Raw genomic sequence first — 22,026 nt, 5'->3', positions numbered from 1 at the left:
TGATTGGAGGTGAATGTTTGATTTGCTCTGCATTCCATCCATCATCTGTGTGTCTTCTGCTTTCTTGCCCTAAGTGACGTGGGTCCCGGGCTCACTGTGCCACTGGATTCAAGATAGCCTGGCTGATGAGGGTTAATGCTCCTAAACCGGTCCCAGGATGCTTGTATCTGATCCATGTGGGACCTGGCTTGGCAGTTCCGGCTGGACTGTTCCCATGAGGCACAGGGTCAAGACTGATTTGCATATGGCTGGCTCTGAACTGGGGTGACATGGTGAGCAAAGGAACGATGAATTTAACCCAGATCTCTTGACTGGGGGTGAATGTTTGATTTTCTCTTCATTCCACCCATCATCTGTGTGTCTTTTGCTTTCACTCCCAGGTATGGCAACACACTCCCATTCCAAACAATGGAGGTGGGGACTTGAAATAACAACCAATAGAAAATAATGTTTAAATAAAAATATTTGACTTTTTAACCCTTTTGGTGCTTGCGTCAGCGAGAGAGAGAGAGACAGAGATTCTCTTTCTCTCTGTAGATGATATATGTATATATATGTATCTATATACATATATTCACTGAAAAAAACATAGGTTTCAGGGGCGTTATAGTTAGCTGGACTTTTCACTCATACAAAACCATTGAAATTCCCCCATTATAGTTAGTCCAGCTAACTATAACTCGCGCGCCCGCAATGCACTGCTGATGACGTCACATATTACATCACTCATGACATGGTCAGTGACATCACTCATGACATCACTGATGACATCTCAAATGACATCACTAATGACATCACTGATGACATCATCCTTGTGATAGAGTGGCAGACCTCCTCTTCCCCTAATATAACTTTTGATACACAAGGCTGGCTGAAGACGGCTGAAATGCCAGAAACCGGTCCTAGGAAGCTTGTATCCGGTCCAGGGAAGACATGGCTTGGCAGTTCGGGCTGGACTGTTCCCATGAGGCACAGGGTCAGACTGATTTGCATATGGCCATGTCTGAACTGGGGTGGCAGAGTGGGCTAAAGAACGGTGATGGATTAAACCCAGATCAGTTGACTGGGGGTGAGTGCTTGCAATGTTCAACACTCCGTCCATCATTTCCTTTGGTTTTTGCTTTGTTCGCCATAAGTTGGCAGGGTATGCTCAGACGTGAGTCCCTTGCTCACTTTGCCACTGGATTCAAGCAAGCCTGGCTGAAGACGGCTGAAATGCCAGAAACCGGTCCTAGGAAGCTTGTATCCGGTCCAGGGAAGACATGGCTTGGCAGTTCGGGCTGGACTGTTCCCATGAGGCACAGGGTCAGACTGATTTGCATATGGCCATGTCTGAACTGGGGTGGCAGAGTGGGCTAAAGAACGGTGATGGATTAAACCCAGATCAGTTGACTGGGGGTGAGTGCTTGCAATGTTCAACACTCCGTCCATCATTTCCTTTGGTTTTTGCTTTGTTCGCCATAAGTTGGCAGGGTATGCTCAGACGTGAGTCCCTTGCTCACTTTGCCACTGGATTCAAGCAAGCCTGGCTGAAGACGGCTGAAATGCCAGAAACCGGTCCTAGGAAGCTTGTATCCGGTCCAGGGAAGACATGGCTTGGCAGTTCGGGCTGGACTGTTCCCATGAGGCACAGGGTCAGACTGATTTGCATATGGCCATGTCTGAACTGGGGTGGCAGAGTGGGCTAAAGAACGGTGATGGATTAAACCCAGATCAGTTGACTGGGGGTGAGTGCTTGCAATGTTCAACACTCCGTCCATCATTTCCTTTGGTTTTTGCTTTGTTCGCCATAAGTTGGCAGGGTATGCTCAGACGTGAGTCCCTTGCTCACTTTGCCACTGGATTCAAGCAAGCCTGGCTGAAGACGGCTGAAATGCCAGAAACCGGTCCTAGGAAGCTTGTATCCGGTCCAGGGAAGACATGGCTTGGCAGTTCGGGCTGGACTGTTCCCATGAGGCACAGGGTCAGACTGATTTGCATATGGCCATGTCTGAACTGGGGTGGCAGAGTGGGCTAAAGAACGGTGATGGATTAAACCCAGATCAGTTGACTGGGGGTGAGTGCTTGCAATGTTCAACACTCCGTCCATCATTTCCTTTGGTTTTTGCTTTGTTCGCCATAAGTTGGCAGGGTATGCTCAGACGTGAGTCCCTTGCTCACTTTGCCACTGGATTCAAGCAAGCCTGGCTGAAGAATGCTGAAATGCCAGAAACCGGTCCTAGGAAGCTTGTATCCGGTCCAGGGAAGACATGGCTTGGCAGTTCGGGCTGGACTGTTCCCATGAGGCACAGGGTCAGACTGATTTGCATATGGCCATGTCTGAACTGGGGTGGCAGAGTGGGCTAAAGAACGGTGATGGATTAAACCCAGATCAGTTGACTGGGGGTGAGTGCTTGCAATGTTCAACACTCCGTCCATCATTTCCTTTGGTTTTTGCTTTGTTCGCCATAAGTTGGCAGGGTATGCTCAGACGTGAGTCCCTTGCTCACTTTGCCACTGGATTCAAGCAAGCCTGGCTGAAGACGGCTGAAATGCCAGAAACCGGTCCTAGGAAGCTTGTATCCGGTCCAGGGAAGACATGGCTTGGCAGTTCGGGCTGGACTGTTCCCATGAGGCACAGGGTCAGACTGATTTGCATATGGCCATGTCTGAACTGGGGTGGCAGAGTGGGCTAAAGAACGGTGATGGATTAAACCCAGATCAGTTGACTGGGGGTGAGTGCTTGCAATGTTCAACACTCCGTCCATCATTTCCTTTGGTTTTTGCTTTGTTCGCCATAAGTTGGCAGGGTATGCTCAGACGTGAGTCCCTTGCTCACTTTGCCACTGGATTCAAGCAAGCCTGGCTGAAGACGGCTGAAATGCCAGAAACCGGTCCTAGGAAGCTTGTATCCGGTCCAGGGAAGACATGGCTTGGCAGTTCGGGCTGGACTGTTCCCATGAGGCACAGGGTCAGACTGATTTGCATATGGCCATGTCTGAACTGGGGTGGCAGAGTGGGCTAAAGAACGGTGATGGATTAAACCCAGATCAGTTGACTGGGGGTGAGTGCTTGCAATGTTCAACACTCCGTCTATCATTTCCTTTGGTTTTTGCTTTGTTCGCCATAAGTTGGCAGGGTATGCTCAGACGTGAGTCCCTTGCTCACTTTGCCACTGGATTCAAGCAAGCCTGGCTGAAGATGGCTGAAATGCCAGAAACCGGTCCTAGGAAGCTTGTATCCGGTCCAGGGAAGACATGGCTTGGCAGTTCGGGCTGGACTGTTCCCATGAGGCACAGGGTCAGACTGATTTGCATATGGCCATGTCTGAACTGGGGTGGCAGAGTGGGCTAAAGAACGGTGATGGATTAAACCCAGATCAGTTGACTGGGGGTGAGTGCTTGCAATGTTCAACACTCCGTCCATCATTTCCTTTGGTTTTTGCTTTGTTCGCCATAAGTTGGCAGGGTATGCTCAGACGTGAGTCCCTTGCTCACTTTGCCACTGGATTCAAGCAAGCCTGGCTGAAGACGGCTGAAATGCCAGAAACCGGTCCTAGGAAGCTTGTATCCGGTCCAGGGAAGACATGGCTTGGCAGTTCGGGCTGGACTGTTCCCATGAGGCACAGGGTCAGACTGATTTGCATATGGCCATGTCTGAACTGGGGTGGCAGAGTGGGCTAAAGAACGGTGATGGATTAAACCCAGATCAGTTGACTGGGGGTGAGTGCTTGCAATGTTCAACACTCCGTCCATCATTTCCTTTGGTTTTTGCTTTGTTCGCCATAAGTTGGCAGGGTATGCTCAGACGTGAGTCCCTTGCTCACTTTGCCACTGGATTCAAACAAGCCTGGCTGAAGACGGCTGAAATGCCAGAAACCGGTCCTAGGAAGCTTGTATCCGGTCCAGGGAAGACATGGCTTGGCAGTTCGGGCTGGACTGTTCCCATGAGGCACAGGGTCAGACTGATTTGCATATGGCCATGTCTGAACTGGGGTGGCAGAGTGGGCTAAAGAACGGTGATGGATTAAACCCAGATCAGTTGACTGGGGGTGAGTGCTTGCAATGTTCAACACTCCGTCCATCATTTCCTTTGGTTTTTGCTTTGTTCGCCATAAGTTGGCAGGGTATGCTCAGACGTGAGTCCCTTGCTCACTTTGCCACTGGATTCAAGCAAGCCTGGCTGAAGACGGCTGAAATGCCAGAAACCGGTCCTAGGAAGCTTGTATCCGGTCCAGGGAAGACATGGCTTGGCAGTTCGGGCTGGACTGTTCCCATGAGGCACAGGGTCAGACTGATTTGCATATGGCCATGTCTGAACTGGGGTGGCAGAGTGGGCTAAAGAACGGTGATGGATTAAACCCAGATCAGTTGACTGGGGGTGAGTGCTTGCAATGTTCAACAATCCGTCCATCATTTCCTTTGGTTTTTGCTTTGTTCGCCATAAGTTGGCAGGGTATGCTCAGACGTGAGTCCCTTGCTCACTTTGCCACTGGATTCAAGCAAGCCTGGCTGAAGACGGCTGAAATGCCAGAAACCGGTCCTAGGAAGCTTGTATCCGGTCCAGGGAAGACATGGCTTGGCAGTTCGGGCTGGACTGTTCCCATGAGGCACAGGGTCAGACTGATTTGCATATGGCCATGTCTGAACTGGGGTGGCAGAGTGGGCTAAAGAACGGTGATGGATTAAACCCAGATCAGTTGACTGGGGGTGAGTGCTTGCAATGTTCAACACTCCGTCCATCATTTCCTTTGGTTTTTGCTTTGTTCGCCATAAGTTGGCAGGGTATGCTCAGACGTGAGTCCCTTGCTCACTTTGCCACTGGATTCAAGCAAGCCTGGCTGAAGACGGCTGAAATGCCAGAAACCGGTCCTAGGAAGCTTGTATCCGGTCCAGGGAAGACATGGCTTGGCAGTTCGGGCTGGACTGTTCCCATGAGGCACAGGGTCAGACTGATTTGCATATGGCCATGTCTGAACTGGGGTGGCAGAGTGGGCTAAAGAACGGTGATGGATTAAACCCAGATCAGTTGACTGGGGGTGAGTGCTTGCAATGTTCAACACTCCGTCCATCATTTCCTTTGGTTTTTGCTTTGTTCGCCATAAGTTGGCAGGGTATGCTCAGACGTGAGTCCCTTGCTCACTTTGCCACTGGATTCAAGCAAGCCTGGCTGAAGACGGCTGAAATGCCAGAAACCGGTCCTAGGAAGCTTGTATCCGGTCCAGGGAAGACATGGCTTGGCAGTTCGGGCTGGACTGTTCCCATGAGGCACAGGGTCAGACTGATTTGCATATGGCCATGTCTGAACTGGGGTGGCAGAGTGGGCTAAATAACGGCGATGGATTAAACCCAGATCAGTTGACTGGGGGTGAGTGCTTGCAATGTTCAACAATCCGTCCATCATTTCCTTTGGTTTTTGCTTTGTTCGCCATAAGTTGGCAGGGTATGCTCAGACGTGAGTCCCTTGCTCACTTTGCCACTGGATTCAAGCAAGCCTGGCTGAAGACGGCTGAAATGCCAGAAACCGGTCCTAGGAAGCTTGTATCCGGTCCAGGGAAGACATGGCTTGGCAGTTCGGGCTGGACTGTTCCCATGAGGCACAGGGTCAGACTGATTTGCATATGGCCATGTCTGAACTGGGGTGGCAGAGTGGGCTAAAGAACGGTGATGGATTAAACCCAGATCAGTTGACTGGGGGTGAGTGCTTGCAATGTTCAACACTCCGTCCATCATTTCCTTTGGTTTTTGCTTTGTTCGCCATAAGTTGGCAGGGTATGCTCAGACGTGAGTCCCTTGCTCACTTTGCCACTGGATTCAAGCAAGCCTGGCTGAAGACGGCTGAAATGCCAGAAACCGGTCCTAGGAAGCTTGTATCCGGTCCAGGGAAGACATGGCTTGGCAGTTCGGGCTGGACTGTTCCCATGAGGCACAGGGTCAGACTGATTTGCATATGGCCATGTCTGAACTGGGGTGGCAGAGTGGGCTAAAGAACGGTGATGGATTAAACCCAGATCAGTTGACTGGGGGTGAGTGCTTGCAATGTTCAACACTCCGTCCATCATTTCCTTTGGTTTTTGCTTTGTTCGCCATAAGTTGGCAGGGTATGCTCAGACGTGAGTCCCTTGCTCACTTTGCCACTGGATTCAAGCAAGCCTGGCTGAAGACGGCTGAAATGCCAGAAACCGGTCCTAGGAAGCTTGTATCCGGTCCAGGGAAGACATGGCTTGGCAGTTCGGGCTGGACTGTTCCCATGAGGCACAGGGTCAGACTGATTTGCATATGGCCATGTCTGAACTGGGGTGGCAGAGTGGGCTAAAGAACGGTGATGGATTAAACCCAGATCAGTTGACTGGGGGTGAGTGCTTGCAATGTTCAACACTCCGTCCATCATTTCCTTTGGTTTTTGCTTTGTTCGCCATAAGTTGGCAGGGTATGCTCAGACGTGAGTCCCTTGCTCACTTTGCCACTGGATTCAAGCAAGCCTGGCTGAAGACGGCTGAAATGCCAGAAACCGGTCCTAGGAAGCTTGTATCCGGTCCAGGGAAGACATGGCTTGGCAGTTCGGGCTGGACTGTTCCCATGAGGCACAGGGTCAGACTGATTTGCATATGGCCATGTCTGAACTGGGGTGGCAGAGTGGGCTAAAGAACGGTGATGGATTAAACCCAGATCAGTTGACTGGGGGTGAGTGCTTGCAATGTTCAACACTCCGTCCATCATTTCCTTTGGTTTTTGCTTTGTTCGCCATAAGTTGGCAGGGTATGCTCAGACGTGAGTCCCTTGCTCACTTTGCCACTGGATTCAAGCAAGCCTGGCTGAAGACGGCTGAAATGCCAGAAACTGGTCCTAGGAAGCTTGTATCCGGTCCAGGGAAGACATGGCTTGGCAGTTCGGGCTGGACTGTTCCCATGAGGCACAGGGTCAGACTGATTTGCATATGGCCATGTTTGAACTGGGGTGGCAGAGTGGGCTAAAGAACGGTGATGGATTAAACCCAGATCAGTTGACTGGGGGTGAGTGCTTGCAATGTTCAACACTCCGTCCATCATTTCCTTTGGTTTTTGCTTTGTTCGCCATAAGTTGGCAGGGTATGCTCAGACGTGAGTCCCTTGCTCACTTTGCCACTGGATTCAAGCAAGCCTGGCTGAAGACGGCTGAAATGCCAGAAACCGGTCCTAGGAAGCTTGTATCCGGTCCAGGGAAGACATGGCTTGGCAGTTCGGGCTGGACTGTTCCCATGAGGCACAGGGTCAGACTGATTTGCATATGGCCATGTCTGAACTGGGGTGGCAGAGTGGGCTAAAGAACGGTGATGGATTAAACCCAGATCAGTTGACTGGGGGTGAGTGCTTGCAATGTTCAACACTCCGTCCATCATTTCCTTTGGTTTTTGCTTTGTTCGCCATAAGTTGGCAGGGTATGCTCAGACGTGAGTCCCTTGCTCACTTTGCCACTGGATTCAAGCAAGCCTGGCTGAAGACGGCTGAAATGCCAGAAACCGGTCCTAGGAAGCTTGTATCCGGTCCAGGGAAGACATGGCTTGGCAGTTCGGGCTGGACTGTTCCCATGAGGCACAGGGTCAGACTGATTTGCATATGGCCATGTCTGAACTGGGGTGGCAGAGTGGGCTAAATAACGGCGATGGATTAAACCCAGATCAGTTGACTGGGGGTGAGTGCTTGCAATGTTCAACACTCCGTCCATCATTTCCTTTGGTTTTTGCTTTGTTCGCCATAAGTTGGCAGGGTATGCTCAGACGTGAGTCCCTTGCTCACTTTGCCACTGGATTCAAGCAAGCCTGGCTGAAGACGGCTGAAATGCCAGAAACCGGTCCTAGGAAGCTTGTATCCGGTCCAGGGAAGACATGGCTTGGCAGTTCGGGCTGGACTGTTCCCATGAGGCACAGGGTCAGACTGATTTGCATATGGCCATGTCTGAACTGGGGTGGCAGAGTGGGCTAAAGAACGGTGATGGATTAAACCCAGATCAGTTGACTGGGGGTGAGTGCTTGCAATGTTCAACACTCCGTCCATCATTTCCTTTGGTTTTTGCTTTGTTCGCCATAAGTTGGCAGGGTATGCTCAGACGTGAGTCCCTTGCTCACTTTGCCACTGGATTCAAGCAAGCCTGGCTGAAGACGGCTGAAATGCCAGAAACCGGTCCTAGGAAGCTTGTATCCGGTCCAGGGAAGACATGGCTTGGCAGTTCGGGCTGGACTGTTCCCATGAGGCACAGGGTCAGACTGATTTGCATATGGCCATGTCTGAACTGGGGTGGCAGAGTGGGCTAAAGAACGGTGATGGATTAAACCCAGATCAGTTGACTGGGGGTGAGTGCTTGCAATGTTCAACACTCCGTCCATCATTTCCTTTGGTTTTTGCTTTGTTCGCCATAAGTTGGCAGGGTATGCTCAGACGTGAGTCCCTTGCTCACTTTGCCACTGGATTCAAGCAAGCCTGGCTGAAGACGGCTGAAATGCCAGAAACCGGTCCTAGGAAGCTTGTATCCGGTCCAGGGAAGACATGGCTTGGCAGTTCGGGCTGGACTGTTCCCATGAGGCACAGGGTCAGACTGATTTGCATATGGCCATGTCTGAACTGGGGTGGCAGAGTGGGCTAAAGAACGGTGATGGATTAAACCCAGATCAGTTGACTGGGGGTGAGTGCTTGCAATGTTCAACACTCCGTCCATCATTTCCTTTGGTTTTTGCTTTGTTCTGTTGAGCTGCCACTCCCCTCCCACCTGCCTAGCATTGTCAGATGACTGTAACCTGTCCCTGCCACCTCCACCATGCCTGTCCACATGCCATGCCCCTATCCCCTTCCTCCTGTCCTCCATGGTCCATTTTACTGCCACACCCTTCTGCCCTCCCTGATCTGTTGTGCCGCAACTGCTCCTCCTGCCTACCCCACGCGGTCTGTTGTGAGGCCCCTTCCCCTGAACTCTCTTGTCTGTGCCCAGGTCCTGACCCTCCCTTCTATCCTCCATGGTCCTTTGTGCATGCCCCTGCACCCTCCTTCTTGCCCATCATAGCCGTTGTGCTGCCACTAACACTCCCGCTTGCCATGCATGGTCTTCTGTGCTGCCATGGCCCCTCCCACCTTCCCTGTGTGGTCAGCTAGCTGCCCCTGACCCCCTCCCACCTTCCCTCCATGGTCTCTGTGTATGCCACCATAGTCTCATTGTTGCTCTCTATGGTGTGTCTTGTTTCTAGTGCCCATCCTGCCTGACCTCCATGGTCATCTTGCTGCTCCTGCCCTGCCACCTTGCCCCCAGCCCTCTGTTTCCATGTGCAGACCCCCTATTCCCTCCCTCCTGGCTTGTCTGTTCCATTGTAATGACCCTTATCCGTCCCTCCTGCCCTTTATGGTCTGTTATGCTGCAGCTTTCTCTCCTGTCTGTCCATTATGGTCAGCTAGCTACCATTGCCTCTTTCCCATCTGTTCTCTGTTGTCCATGTGCATGGTCCTGTCCCCTCCCTATTGCTTTCTATGGATTGTTGTGCTGCACTCCCGTCCCGCATGCGCAGTGTGGTGTATTGTGCTGCTGCAAACCCTGATGCCTGCCCTGTAGGTTCAGTTTGGTGCACCTCTCCATGTTTCTCCTGTCCTCCGAAATCCGAGTCCATGTCCCTACCCCAATTCCTCCTGCCTACCATGATTCAATGTACCATACTTGCGAACATTTTGAACTTGGTAAGAGGGAGATTTTGAAAAAAAACTGGGGTTTTGATTTTCCCCTTTGAGTTACATTGAAAAAGAGGAGATTGTAGACAGGAGACAGATCAAATATAGCCCATTTGAGCTTAAAAACATTGGACGTTTCCTGGCTGAAACGGGTCTGTTGGCATGTATAGTTGTACTACCACTGCCTCTTCCTTCTGCCCACAATGGTCTATTATATTGCCACAGCCTCTCTTGCCAGTCCTTTATTGTTGGTTTGTTGCCCTTGCCCCCCTTTCCACTGCCCTCCATAGTCTTTTGTGCTGCCACTGCCCTTCCTGCCTGCCCAGTGTGGTCAAATTGTTGCCTCTGCACTCTCCTACCTGCCTTCAATTTTCAGAGTCCGTGCCCCTGGCCTCTGCCTCTCAACAGTATCCCAATGAACAACTAGATTGCTAACATTCTATATTTATTACAAAAGTGTGGAACGCCTGACCTCATCTTGATGTAATCAAAACTGTAATACCTAGAGTATTTCCTTTAGAAATTACATATATGAGAGGGTCTTATTTGCATCAAAATTATGGTTAGTGCTCTAAAAAACTAAAATGAGGACATATTTTCTGAGTTTGCAAATAGCGACAAAGAACTTTTTAATTATTTGTAATCTTTATGTTTTTTTATCCAGTTGACCACTTGATTAAATGTTGCACCTTGGCGAGAGGATGTGGTGTTACTTCCAGAGCTGCAGACTTTGCAACTGGGGAACCAGGTTGGAGTTTCTGCTTCAGCTCAACATTCTGTGATTGTGGTCAAATCACTTAATCTCCCCATGTCTACAACCGAAATGAATTTGATCTTGTGTGATGTAACCAATGCTCATGTAAAGCATTCCAATACCTGACAAGTCTGCACTATATAAAATTGCAAATAAACAAAAAATAAGTGTTTTGCACACTTCTGTCATTGGGCTACATGTGGGCTACATCTGGGTGATATTTGTGCTGCATTTAGGCTCTTTTGTGTCTGGTGGCCATCTTGGGAGATTTATTTGTTATGAAGTTTCCTAATTTCCTCATTTACTGCAGTCTCCTCAGTAAGAAATGCTTTCAGTTTTTTACTTTGATTCCATCAAGAAGGTATTCAGATATGTCACACATTTGCCATAAATTCTGAATGTTAGCACTCTAGTTGCTCATTAGATCACTGTAGTAAAGCTCCTGCTCACCACGGAAGTCTGCTGCTGGTATTAAAAGTGCATGTTTCAGTCTGCATATCAGAATTGTTTAATGAAATAGAAGAGGATTTGAGAAGTCACTCAAAATGTGCCCTGCTCTTTCTTTCTTCAGCACTAATCATAATTTCTATGGCAAAATGAACCCCCTCATTGTGTTCCTTTTTAAATTAAATGTTTTAAGTGTTACCAGTTTATTCCAATCAAGATGGCTTCAGGTGTGCCATACTTTTGTCATAAGTAAGACAGTAAGCGCTCTAGTTGTTCTTAAGAACACTCTGGGACATTCTGTCATTAGGCTATACTTGGGCTACATCTGGGTGATATTTGGGCTACATTTGGGCTCTTTTGTCTCTGGTGGCCATCTTGGGAGATTTATTTGTTATGAAGTTTCCTAATTTCCTCATTTACTGCAGTCTCCTCGGTGGGAATACTTTCAGTTTTTTATTTTGGTTCCATCAAGAAGGCATTCAGATGTGTCACACATTTGCCATACATTCTGAATGTTAGCACTCTAGTTGCTCATTAGATCACTGTAGTAAAACTACTGCTCACCAGGGAAGTCTGCTGCTGGTATTCAAAGTGCATGTTTCAGTCTGCATGTCAGAATTTGTTTATGAAATAGAAGAGGATTTGAGAAGTCAAAATGTGCCCTAATTTTTCTTTCTGCAGACCTAATCATAATTTCTATGGCAAAATGAACCCCCTCATTTTGTTCCTTTGTTAATTAAATGTTTTAAGTGTTACCACTTTATTCCAATCAAGATGGCTTCAGGTGTGCCATACTTTTGTCATAAGTAAGACTGTTAGCGCTCTAGTTGTTCGTTAGAACACTCTGGGACATTCTGTCATTGGGCTATACTTGGCCTACATCTGGGTGATATTTGGGCTACATTTGGGCTCTTTTGTCTCTGGTGGCCATCTTGGGAGATTTATTTGTTATGCAGTTTCCTAAGTTCCTCATTTACTGCAGTCTCCTCAGTAGGAAATACTTTCAGTTTGTTACTTGGTTCCATCAAGAAGGCATTCAGATGTGTCACACATTTGCCATACATTCTGAATGTTAGCACTCTAGTTGCTCATTCATTAGATCACTGTAGTAAAACTACTGCTCACCAGGGAAGTCTGCTGCTGGTATTCAAAGTGCATGTTTCAGTCTGCATGTCAGAATTTGTTTATGAAATAGAAGAGGATTTGAGAAGTCAAAATGTGCCCTAATTTTTCTTTCTGCAGAACTAATCATAATTTCTATGGCAAAATTAACCCCCTCATTTTGTTCCTTTGTAAATTAAATGTTTTAAGTGTTACCACTTTATTCCAATCAAGACGGCTTCAGGTGTGCCATACTTTTGTCATAAGTAAGACTGTTAGCACTCTAGTTGTTCGTTAGAACAGTCTGGGACATTCTGTCATTGGGCTATACTTGGGCTACATCTGGGTGATATTTGGGCTACATTTGGGCTCTTCTGTCTCTGGTGGCCATTTTGGGCGACTTATTTGTTATGATATTTCCTAATTTCCTCATTGTTGCCAATACCACTAACCTTAATTCCAGCGAGGCTCAATCCACAGGAGCGACGATTAGCTCTCCACTTCCCCTAAATCAAAGCACGCATGTGAACAGATACACAACACCACATGCATACACCGATCTCGGGGGACGAGGGGATTAGGTCCTTGGAGACTTCTCTTCTATGCTCCCATCTGAGTTTAACAGTGTGGTATGGGGTTCGGGGTACCAGGGAGGAGGAGTATCTATAGAGAGAAGAACAGGACAGTTAACGCTGTGCTCTCTTCCTAAGTAACAACTAAAGAATACTACTTGTCTGACTCTTTCTAAAAAGTTTGCTCTATGGAAATAAACAAAACTCACCAACACCTTCGTGACTGTAGAGGCAAAACACCCCTCCCCCGAGAGAATCCGGAGAAAGCACAGTCTTTATGCTAGCGGCAGTCTTTTAGATACACTTTAAACAGGAAAACAAAAATGAAGAATTCCTCCAGTCAAGGAAATCAAAAAGCGTCAATGGTCAAACAGAGAAGTCTTTCTGATCCAATATTGTAGCAGGAAATATTTCCAAGGACCAATAGAAGGAAATGCTCAGGAAGCGTCTTTGTGCACGAGGCAAACAATCGCGTTCTGTGTTGTCAATTGTCCTTGCTCAAAGAAACAAAGTTTCAAATATGTCAACAATCGCGTTTTGAGGCTTACAAACGCGCTAGGTCACAAAAACGAAGTATCCAATCCTTCCGTAGAGAAACCGCACACAGCCAGCGGTCCCGCTACAATGTATCTTGTAACATAAACAATGGCGTCTTGCAAATTCAGACGCGCGAGTTCAAAATAATTGCTTTCCAAAACCCTTTCATTTAAAAGTTACTTCCTTTGCACAAACAGGAGTTGCGAGTCCTTAGAGACCCGTAAATCAGGAGCGGGGATATGAGGGGGAGAAGATCTTTACCATAGGCAAATGAAGAGTGAAGAGCCGGTCACGGCTAATACTCTCGAAGTCCGGGGAAAAAGAAACTCTGGCAGATTCCTTGCACTCGAAGTCCGGGGCAAAAATAAACTCTGGCAGATTCCTTGTACTCGAGCCATTTCAAGTATCGAGGCAGTTTCCAAAACTCAGGGCAGGATCTTCCTTGCAACGGCGACAGTTACAAGGCGCAGGATATCCACGAAATCCAGAAACAAGGTTAACACGACAAGACTCGTAAGCCAAGCAACGGCTTACCCAGCTAGTGAGCTTTTTGAAGGTGGGGAGTATCCACAAACTCCGCCTAGTACAGAGAGTTCAGGGACCGTCTCAAAAGTCTGTTGCATTTCACAGAGAGCAAACACCTAACCTGCCCTTATACTACACTGGTGGATGCAGGACGCTCGATGTCTAACAGTTCTCCCACCCAAAGGTCTTTTCACTGGACGGGGTTTAGTGGGATAAAGTGCGTGAAACCTCCGCACCAAAACAGGAGCATGAACGTTTTCAGCGGGTTCCCAAGACCTGTCTTTGGGGCCATATCCCACCCAGTCTACTAAATACTGGAGCCTTCCTCTAAATCTACGGGCATCTACAATCTTCCTTACTTCATGTTCTATTTCCCCATTCACCAGTACCGGGGGAGGGGGTTCTTCAGGGTCCGTGGGAATGACATATCTTTTAAGTAAGGCAGTATGAAACACAGAATGGATCTGTATTTCCGCTGGTAAGTCTAATTTCATAGTAACAGGGGAAATAACTTTAGTGATGGTATAAGGCCCTATGTAACGGGGTTGTAACTTGCAGGGTCCTTCTAACCTTAGATTCTTGGTGGCTAACCATACCTTGTCCCCTATGTGGTAGTCAGGAGCAGGAGTACGGTGTTTATCAGCTTGCTGCTTCATTGATTCTTTAGCTTTGTGCAATTCAAATTTAGCAGATTCCCAGACTTTCAAAAGGTTTTCATAATGGGATTGAACAGCTGGAAGGCTCACTAATGGCAGAGGCAAAGGAAAGGGTAGGATTCTGGGATGATGAGCATTGTCAAAAAAAAAAGGTGATATACCTGTGGCAGAGTGAGTAGTGTTGTTATATGCAAATTCTGCTAGAGGTAAAGCCTGCACCCAATCAGAAGTGAGTGTGGATAATAAACAGCGTAAATATTGTTCTATAGTTTGATTAGTTCTTTCTGTTTGGCCATCCGTCTGTGGATGATATGCCGTGGACAATCTGTGATCAATACCTAGGTGTTTACATAGTCCTTGCCAAAACCGTGAAATGAACTGAGTCCCCCTGTCTGTTATTATCACAGAGGGCAGACCGTGCAGGCTTACTATATTCTGGATAAACACTTGTGCCAATTCTAGAGAAGAAGGGACTTTTTTCAAGGGCACAAAGTGCGCCATCTTGGTGAACATATCAACCACCACTAGTATGACTGAGTAACCTTGTGTTCTAGGGAGATCCGTGATAAAATCCATACTGACTGAATGCCAAGGAACTGAAGGTATAGGTGTGGGAGTTAATAGCCCGGCAGGAGCCACATGTAACGACTTTTGTCTTGCACAAATGGGACATGCTGATACATAGGCCATGATGTCTCTATTAAGGCCTTTCCACCAGAACCATCGTTTACAGGTCTGTACCGTCTTTTCACCACCAGGGTGAGCGGACAAAGAGGAGTTGTGACACCATCGAATGATTTGTTGTTGTAACTCCACTACCGGCACATATATTCTCTCTTTATGATAATATAACCCATCTTTGATTGTGTGATGGGGTTCTAACAACCATTCACAGGGAGGAATCTCCGAACAAGCAGTGGTTAACTGACTGATAAAGGAAGGTGAAGTCAAACCCCCTTCGTTTGCTCCTAATATTTTGTGACAAGGAATGACTGGTGTACTCTCGGTCAGTGGAATCTTTTGATCTGAGCCTAATCTGGATAATGCATCTGCTTTGCCTTGTTGAGATCCAGGTCGGTAAGTAATAACGAAATCATATTCACTGAAGAATAATACCCACCGCATCTGTCTAGGAGTCAATGCTTTTGCTGATCGAAAAAATTGTAGATTTCGATGGTCGGTGTAAATGGTAGTAGTGTGGGGAGAACCAAGGAGGTATTGTCGCCACTCCTGAAACGCTAGTTTAATGGCTAACAGTTCTCTTTCCCCAATTGTGTAATTTTGTTCAGCGGGCAACAAGGTCTTGGAAAAATAAGCAACAGGATGTAAACACCCTGTAGCAGGATTACGTTGTGATAACACTCCTCCTACCGCATATTGCGAAGCATCTGCCTCTACAAAATAGGGCTGTGTATTATCTGGGTGACGAATAATGGGGGCAGAAGTGAATTTGTCTTTGAGTTGCACAAAGGCCTGTTCTGCTTCAGAGGACCACACGAAGACATTACCCTTTCGCAATAATTTGGTGAGGGGAGTGACTAAGTCCGAAAAGTGGTCAATAAAGCGCCTATAAAAATTGGCGAATCCTAGGAATGACTGTATTTCCTTCACATTACGAGGGCTAGGCCAATTGACTAAGGCGGTAATCTTTTTGGGGTCCATGTGGATACCCTCAGAGGAAATGACGAACCCTAAGAAGTCCACTTTAGTGGTGTGGAACGTACTTTTGTCCAATTTAGCAAACAACTGGTTGTCTTTCAATCTTTGCAATACCTTTTTAACATGTTCAATATGTTCTTGTTCATTTTGAGAGAAGATTAAGATGTCATCAATGTAAATAATTACGAATACATCAAGATATTCCCGCAGAACTTCATTGATAAAAAACTGAAAAGCCGCAGGAGCATTGCATAACCCAAATGGCATGACACAGTATTCGAACAATCCGAATTTAGTCCGGAAAGCCGTCTTCCATTCATCACCCTCTTTTATGCGTATAAGATGATAGGCCCCGCGGAGGTCCAATTTGGTGAAGATTTTGGCACCTCGTACATGGTCCAGAAGGACAGGTATGAGTGGAAGCGGATACTTGTTTTTTATGGTGACCTTATTCAAGGCACGGTAGTCCAGACAGGCTCTTAACCCTCCTTCACGCTTAGGAATAAAAAAAAGGGGAGATGAAACAGGAGAGGTGGAGTGTCTGATGAAACCCTTCTTTAACATGTCGGTGATATACTTTTGTAAATAGTCTGTTTCTGGTTCAGTCAATGCATAAATGCGACTGACCGGTAATTCAGCTCCTGGGATTAAGTCTATGCGGCAATCATAGCTTCTGTGGGGAGGTAAGACAGTGGCCTGAATCTCATCAAAGACTTCTTTATATTCCTCATAAAGATGAGGAAGAGTATCTTGCTGCTGATCCATGGCACAACATAAGGTAGTTCCCCATTCTCTGGCTTCTCCATAACAATGTGACAAACAATGTGAGGATTTTAAAGTGACCTGTCGAGAATTCCAATCTATGTGAGGGTTGTGTACCTGTAACCAGGGAATTCCTGGAATAGCGCCAAAATTAGGTGTATCAATTAAATCAAAAACTATGGTTTCGGAATGTCCATTACTACACACCATAGTCAACTCAGGCGTATGATGGGTTATTAATCCGGAAGAGAGTTCAGTTCCGTCTACTGCTCTGATGGGTTCAGGTTTTGGTTTCTGCACAAAGGGAATCCCTAATTCTTGAGCAAGTTGGATATCTAAAAAATTTCCCATAGCCCCTGAATCAAGAAGAAGGGATAGCGCTTTTCTACGCTGCGGAGATATAATTAGTGTGACCGCTAACATAAAATGACGAGCTATGGGAGCCATGATACTTGCCACTTTTTTGGAGACCACTGGATTCATATAACTTGAAGAAGAGGTCTCCACAGTCTTCAAGTTCTCTAGTTTTCCGGGAGGGAAGTGCATTCCATATTGGCAGCTACAATCTTAGGAACTGTAGTGATCTTAACTGGACACGCTCTAGCGTAATGCCCACTCTTCCTACAATATAGACATAGATTGTTCTTTCTCCGTCTTTCCTTTTCGTCACTCGTTAAGGGGGCTCTCATACCTCCTATTTGCATAGGTTCCCCACTCTCCTTGGTATCTTTATTTTCTTTCTTTTCACCTCTGACCATAATGAAACGAGCTAGATTTCCTCGCGTCTTTTCTCCCTTCCTCTCACTCAATCTATGGTTTAGCTTAACAACAAGATCGATAAATGCTGAGCAATCCTCAGGAGGATCCACTATATGTGATAAGAGATCTTTGAGGTCATCGTTTAACCCTCTATAAAACAATGACGTTCTCTTGTCTTCTGGCCACTGTGTTTCTACAATTAATCGATTGAATTCTGTGAGATACGTGAGAAGGTCTTTAGAACCTTGTTTCAAATTCAATAGCTCGTTATCACTAGCTTGAACATATGTGTGTCTAGCGAATAAACTTTTCAACTTGTCCTTAAACATGTTGTAGTCATATAGCAAGGGGTCATTATTTTCTACCAAAGGAACTGCCCACCTAGCCGCGTTCCCTCCCAAATACGAAATTACAAAAGCCACCTTGGCAGCATCATCCGGAAATGAAGATGTCTTACATAAGAAATGTAACTGACATTGATTAATGAAGACACTGTACTTCGCGCTATCCCCATGGAACCTTTCTGGCACCGCCAATGGAACAGGAGTATGTGTATGCACGGAAACCTGAACTGCTTGAGGATTTTCAGTGTTGGGGGTACAGTAAGTAATTGCGAGGAGGGTACCGTGAAATAAGTGGGTTGTATGTAAGAGCGTTTGCTCTTTGTAGTGGGATCTATTCCAGTAACAATAGGGAGATTCTGCTGTCTTGTTTGTACTAGTTCCGTCTGTAATCGCTGATTTTCCCCTCTAAGTCTCCCTACTTCTCTCTGAAGCTCTAGTAGCGCAGTGGCCAATTCTTCCACTGAAGGATTCTGGGTAGGATTTTCCGGAAAGGCGCAAGCCCCTTCGGAATTCATCGTCACCCCGGTGGAATGGATTCGTGGGCTTGGCTTTCTGTTGCCGATGCCACTAACCTTAATTCCAGCGAGGCTCAATCCACAGGAGCGACGATTAGCTCTCCACTTCCCCTAAATCAAAGCACGCATGTGAACAGATACACGACACCACATGCATACACCGATCTCGGGGGACGAGGGGATTAGGTCCTTGGAGACTTCTCTTCTATGCTCCCATCTGAGTTTAACAGTGTGGTATGGGGTTCGGGGTACCAGGGAGGAGGAGTATCTATAGAGAGAAGAACAGGACAGTTAACGCTGTGCTCTCTTCCTAAGTAACAACTAAAGAATACTACTTGTCTGACTCTTTCTAAAATGTTTGCTCTATGGAAATAAACAAAACTCACCAACACCTTCGTGACTGTAGAGGCAAAACACCCCTTCCACGAGAGAATCCCGAGAAAGCACAGTCTTTATGCTAGCGGCAGTCTTTTAGATACACTTTAAACAGGAAAACAAAAATGAAGAATTCCTCCAGTCAAGTAAATCAAAAAGCGTCAATGTTCAAACAGAGAAGTCTTTCTGATCCAATATTGTAGCAGGAAATATTTCCAAGGACCAATAGAAGGAAATGCTCAGGAAGCGTCTTTGTGCACGAGGCAAACAATCGCGTTCTGTGTTGTCAATTGTCCTTGCTCAAAGAAACAAAGTTTCAAATATGTCAACAATCGCGTTTTGAGGCTTACAAACGCGCTAGGTCACAAAAACGAAGTATCCAATCCTTCCGTAGAGAAAACGCACACAGCCAGCGGTCCCGCTACAATCTATCTTGTAACATAAACAATCGCGTCTTGCAAATTCAGACGTGCGAGTTCAAAATAATTGCTTTCCAAAACCCTTTCATTTAAAAGTTACTTCCTTTGCACAAACAGGAGTTGCGAGTCCTTAGAGACCCGTAAATCAGGAGCGGGGATATGAGGGGGAGAAGATCTTTACCATAGGCAAATGAAGAGTGAAGAGCCGGTCACGGCTAATACTCTCGAAGTCCGGGGAAAAAGAAACTCTGGCAGATTCCTTGCACTCGAAGTCCGGGGCAAAAATAAACTCTGGCAGATTCCTTGTACTCGAGCCGTTTCAAGTATCGAGGCAGTTTCCAAAACTCAGGGCAGGATCTTCCTTGCAACGCCGACAGTTACAAGGCGCAGGATATCCACGAAATCCAGAAACAAGGTTAACACGACAAGACTCGTAAGCCAAGCAACGGCTTACCCAGCTGGTGAGCTTTTTGAAGGTGGGGAGTATCCACAAACTCCACCTAGTACAGAGAGTTCAGGGACCGTCCCAAAAGTCTGTTGCATTTCACAGAGAGCAAACACCTAACCTGCCCTTATACTACACTGGAGGATGCAGGACGCTCGATGTCGAACACTCATTTACTACAGTCTCCTCAGTAGGAAATACTTTCAGTTTTTTACTTTGATTCCATCAAGAAGTCATTCAGATGTGTCACAAATTTGCCATGAATTCAGAATGTTAGCACTCTAGTTGCTTATTAGATCACTGTAGTAAAGCTACTGCTCACCAGGGAAGTCTGCTGCTGGTATTGAAAGTGCATGTTTCAGTCTGCATGTCAGAATTTTTTTATGAAATAAAAGAGGATTTGAGAAGTCACTCAAAATGTGCCCTAATTTTTCTTTCTGCAGCACTAATCATACTTTCTATGGCAAAATGAACCCCCTCGTTTTGTTCCTTTTTAAATTAAATGTTTTAAGAATTACCACTTTATTCCAACCAAGAAGGCTTCAGATGTGCCATACGTTTGTCATAAGTAGGACTGTTAGCGCTCTAGTTGTTCTTTAGAACACTCTGGGAAGCTGCAGTAGAACACAAAGGAATCAACTGACAGTCTCTGCCCTTGTTGGATGTACATGTTTTACTGAGAATGTCAGACTTCATTCTCACATGACTGAGAAAGATAATGTGAATTTACAGAAAATTTGCTCTCAGTTTAGCTTATAGATCACCTTCCAAACCTCTGTGGGGAATGCATGAGAAAATAGTTTTCTCTCAAACATGATTCATGATATCACAGCAGAAGGCTTTTTCACATGGTAAAATCACCTTAGAACACACCACAATTCCTAAAATGAGTATGGTACCATCAACAAATGATTTATAATGTAACTAAAGTCTTAAAACCTTCTATTAACTGCAATGCTTTTTAATGAGGTGCTATCATGTATATTGGTCCCAAAGTGGCTGCCAACACTTCTTGGATGAAGTGCTGACAGCCAATCAGATCTCACGATGAGATGTGTGGTTAGGCTCCGCCCAGATATATATGTGATTTTACTTTTGATTTTCTCAGGAACTACTGAACGGATTTACACCATTTAAGCAAAAGGCACATACCTGACCTGAGGACTACCTCTTTGCCAAATTTCAAGTAATTCTGTTCAGCCGTTCGGGCTGTACCTTCGACTAAAGGTCCTACGGGAAAATGCATGGGGAAAATGTGTTTTGGGACCCCCCTTTTTTCTCAGCCCCTGCTTGACGAATCACCCCGAGACTTTCAGGGCAGGAGCTGAGCGGAGCGCCCCATTAGTTTTGAAAATTTCACGAAGATAAGTCAACCGGCGCCAAAGGTATTCAAAATAGAATTTTCAGATTTCCTATGGGAACTCGGTCCTAACTATAACTATCTACTCGGCGACCGCCAGTAGATAATATGTGTATATAGATACATATATATACATAAGTCATCTACAGAGAGAAAGATATATATGTATCTATATATATATATAAATATATGTATATATCCAAACTCTCGCCACTTCTGTCTCCTCTAGGAGAGAAACGAGTGCAGACCCAATTCAGTGCAAATTTCGTTATTTTAGCTCACACCATTCCGCCATATATGTATATAGATACATATATGTATCCAAACAAAGCTCTGCGCTTTAGGACAGAAAACAGAAACAGGCATTCTCCTCCGAACATTTTAGTCCTCTTGCCGACTCATTTCAGAGCTTCGCGCTCCTTCTTCAAAGGCATTTAGAATGCACACAGTTTATTGGTTCCCACAGTTCCATGCTTTTTGCTTCAATTTAATAGGTCTCCAGTGTGCCTTCTTAATGGAACACATTGCAATGCATGCTGGTACTTGTGGTTCGGTTTGTGCCTCATTTTCCCTCCAGTGGGTTGTGTGTATTCCAACAATTCCAAAGGAAAGGTAACCCCAAACCCTTCAGTGCGCACTCCATGATTGGTGGTAGTGGTGGTGAAAATAAAGTAACTCTGAAACCTATCTCTGGAGTGCGGCATCCTTTGTGTTTCTGTATTTAAATATCAGGTAAGGATTCTACCTGTTGCTGCCTGCACCAGGTATTGAGCGAGCAGACATTGGGAATCAATTGTATATATATATATATTTACAGAGAGACTTCTCAGTGCTGAAAATATGAGACTGTGAAAGAATTATAATGAGTCTCTTTGAAGTTACATGAAAGGCAGTAAAGTGTGGTACTGCTGCAGAGTACAAAAAAGATTACTGCTGGATAGAAATATCTGACTTTTGTCTAGTGGCAGTTTTGACGCTATAAAGTTATGTCGATAGCTAAGTGGATTAGTAAAGCCACACATTATAAACACTTTGAAACAGATGAAATGTATGTGAGAGAGGGGCTATGGAGAGATGAGGGGCACATTTGCAAGGATGGTAGTGATGGAATCAAAGGAGGTGCATTTAAAGA

This window comes from Triturus cristatus, chromosome 11, assembly GCF_964204655.1.
Source record: "Triturus cristatus chromosome 11, aTriCri1.1, whole genome shotgun sequence".
Lineage (NCBI taxonomy): Eukaryota > Metazoa > Chordata > Amphibia > Caudata > Salamandridae > Triturus > Triturus cristatus.
The sequence above is the reverse complement of the archived record's forward strand: the minus strand, read 5'-3'. Positions refer to the sequence as shown.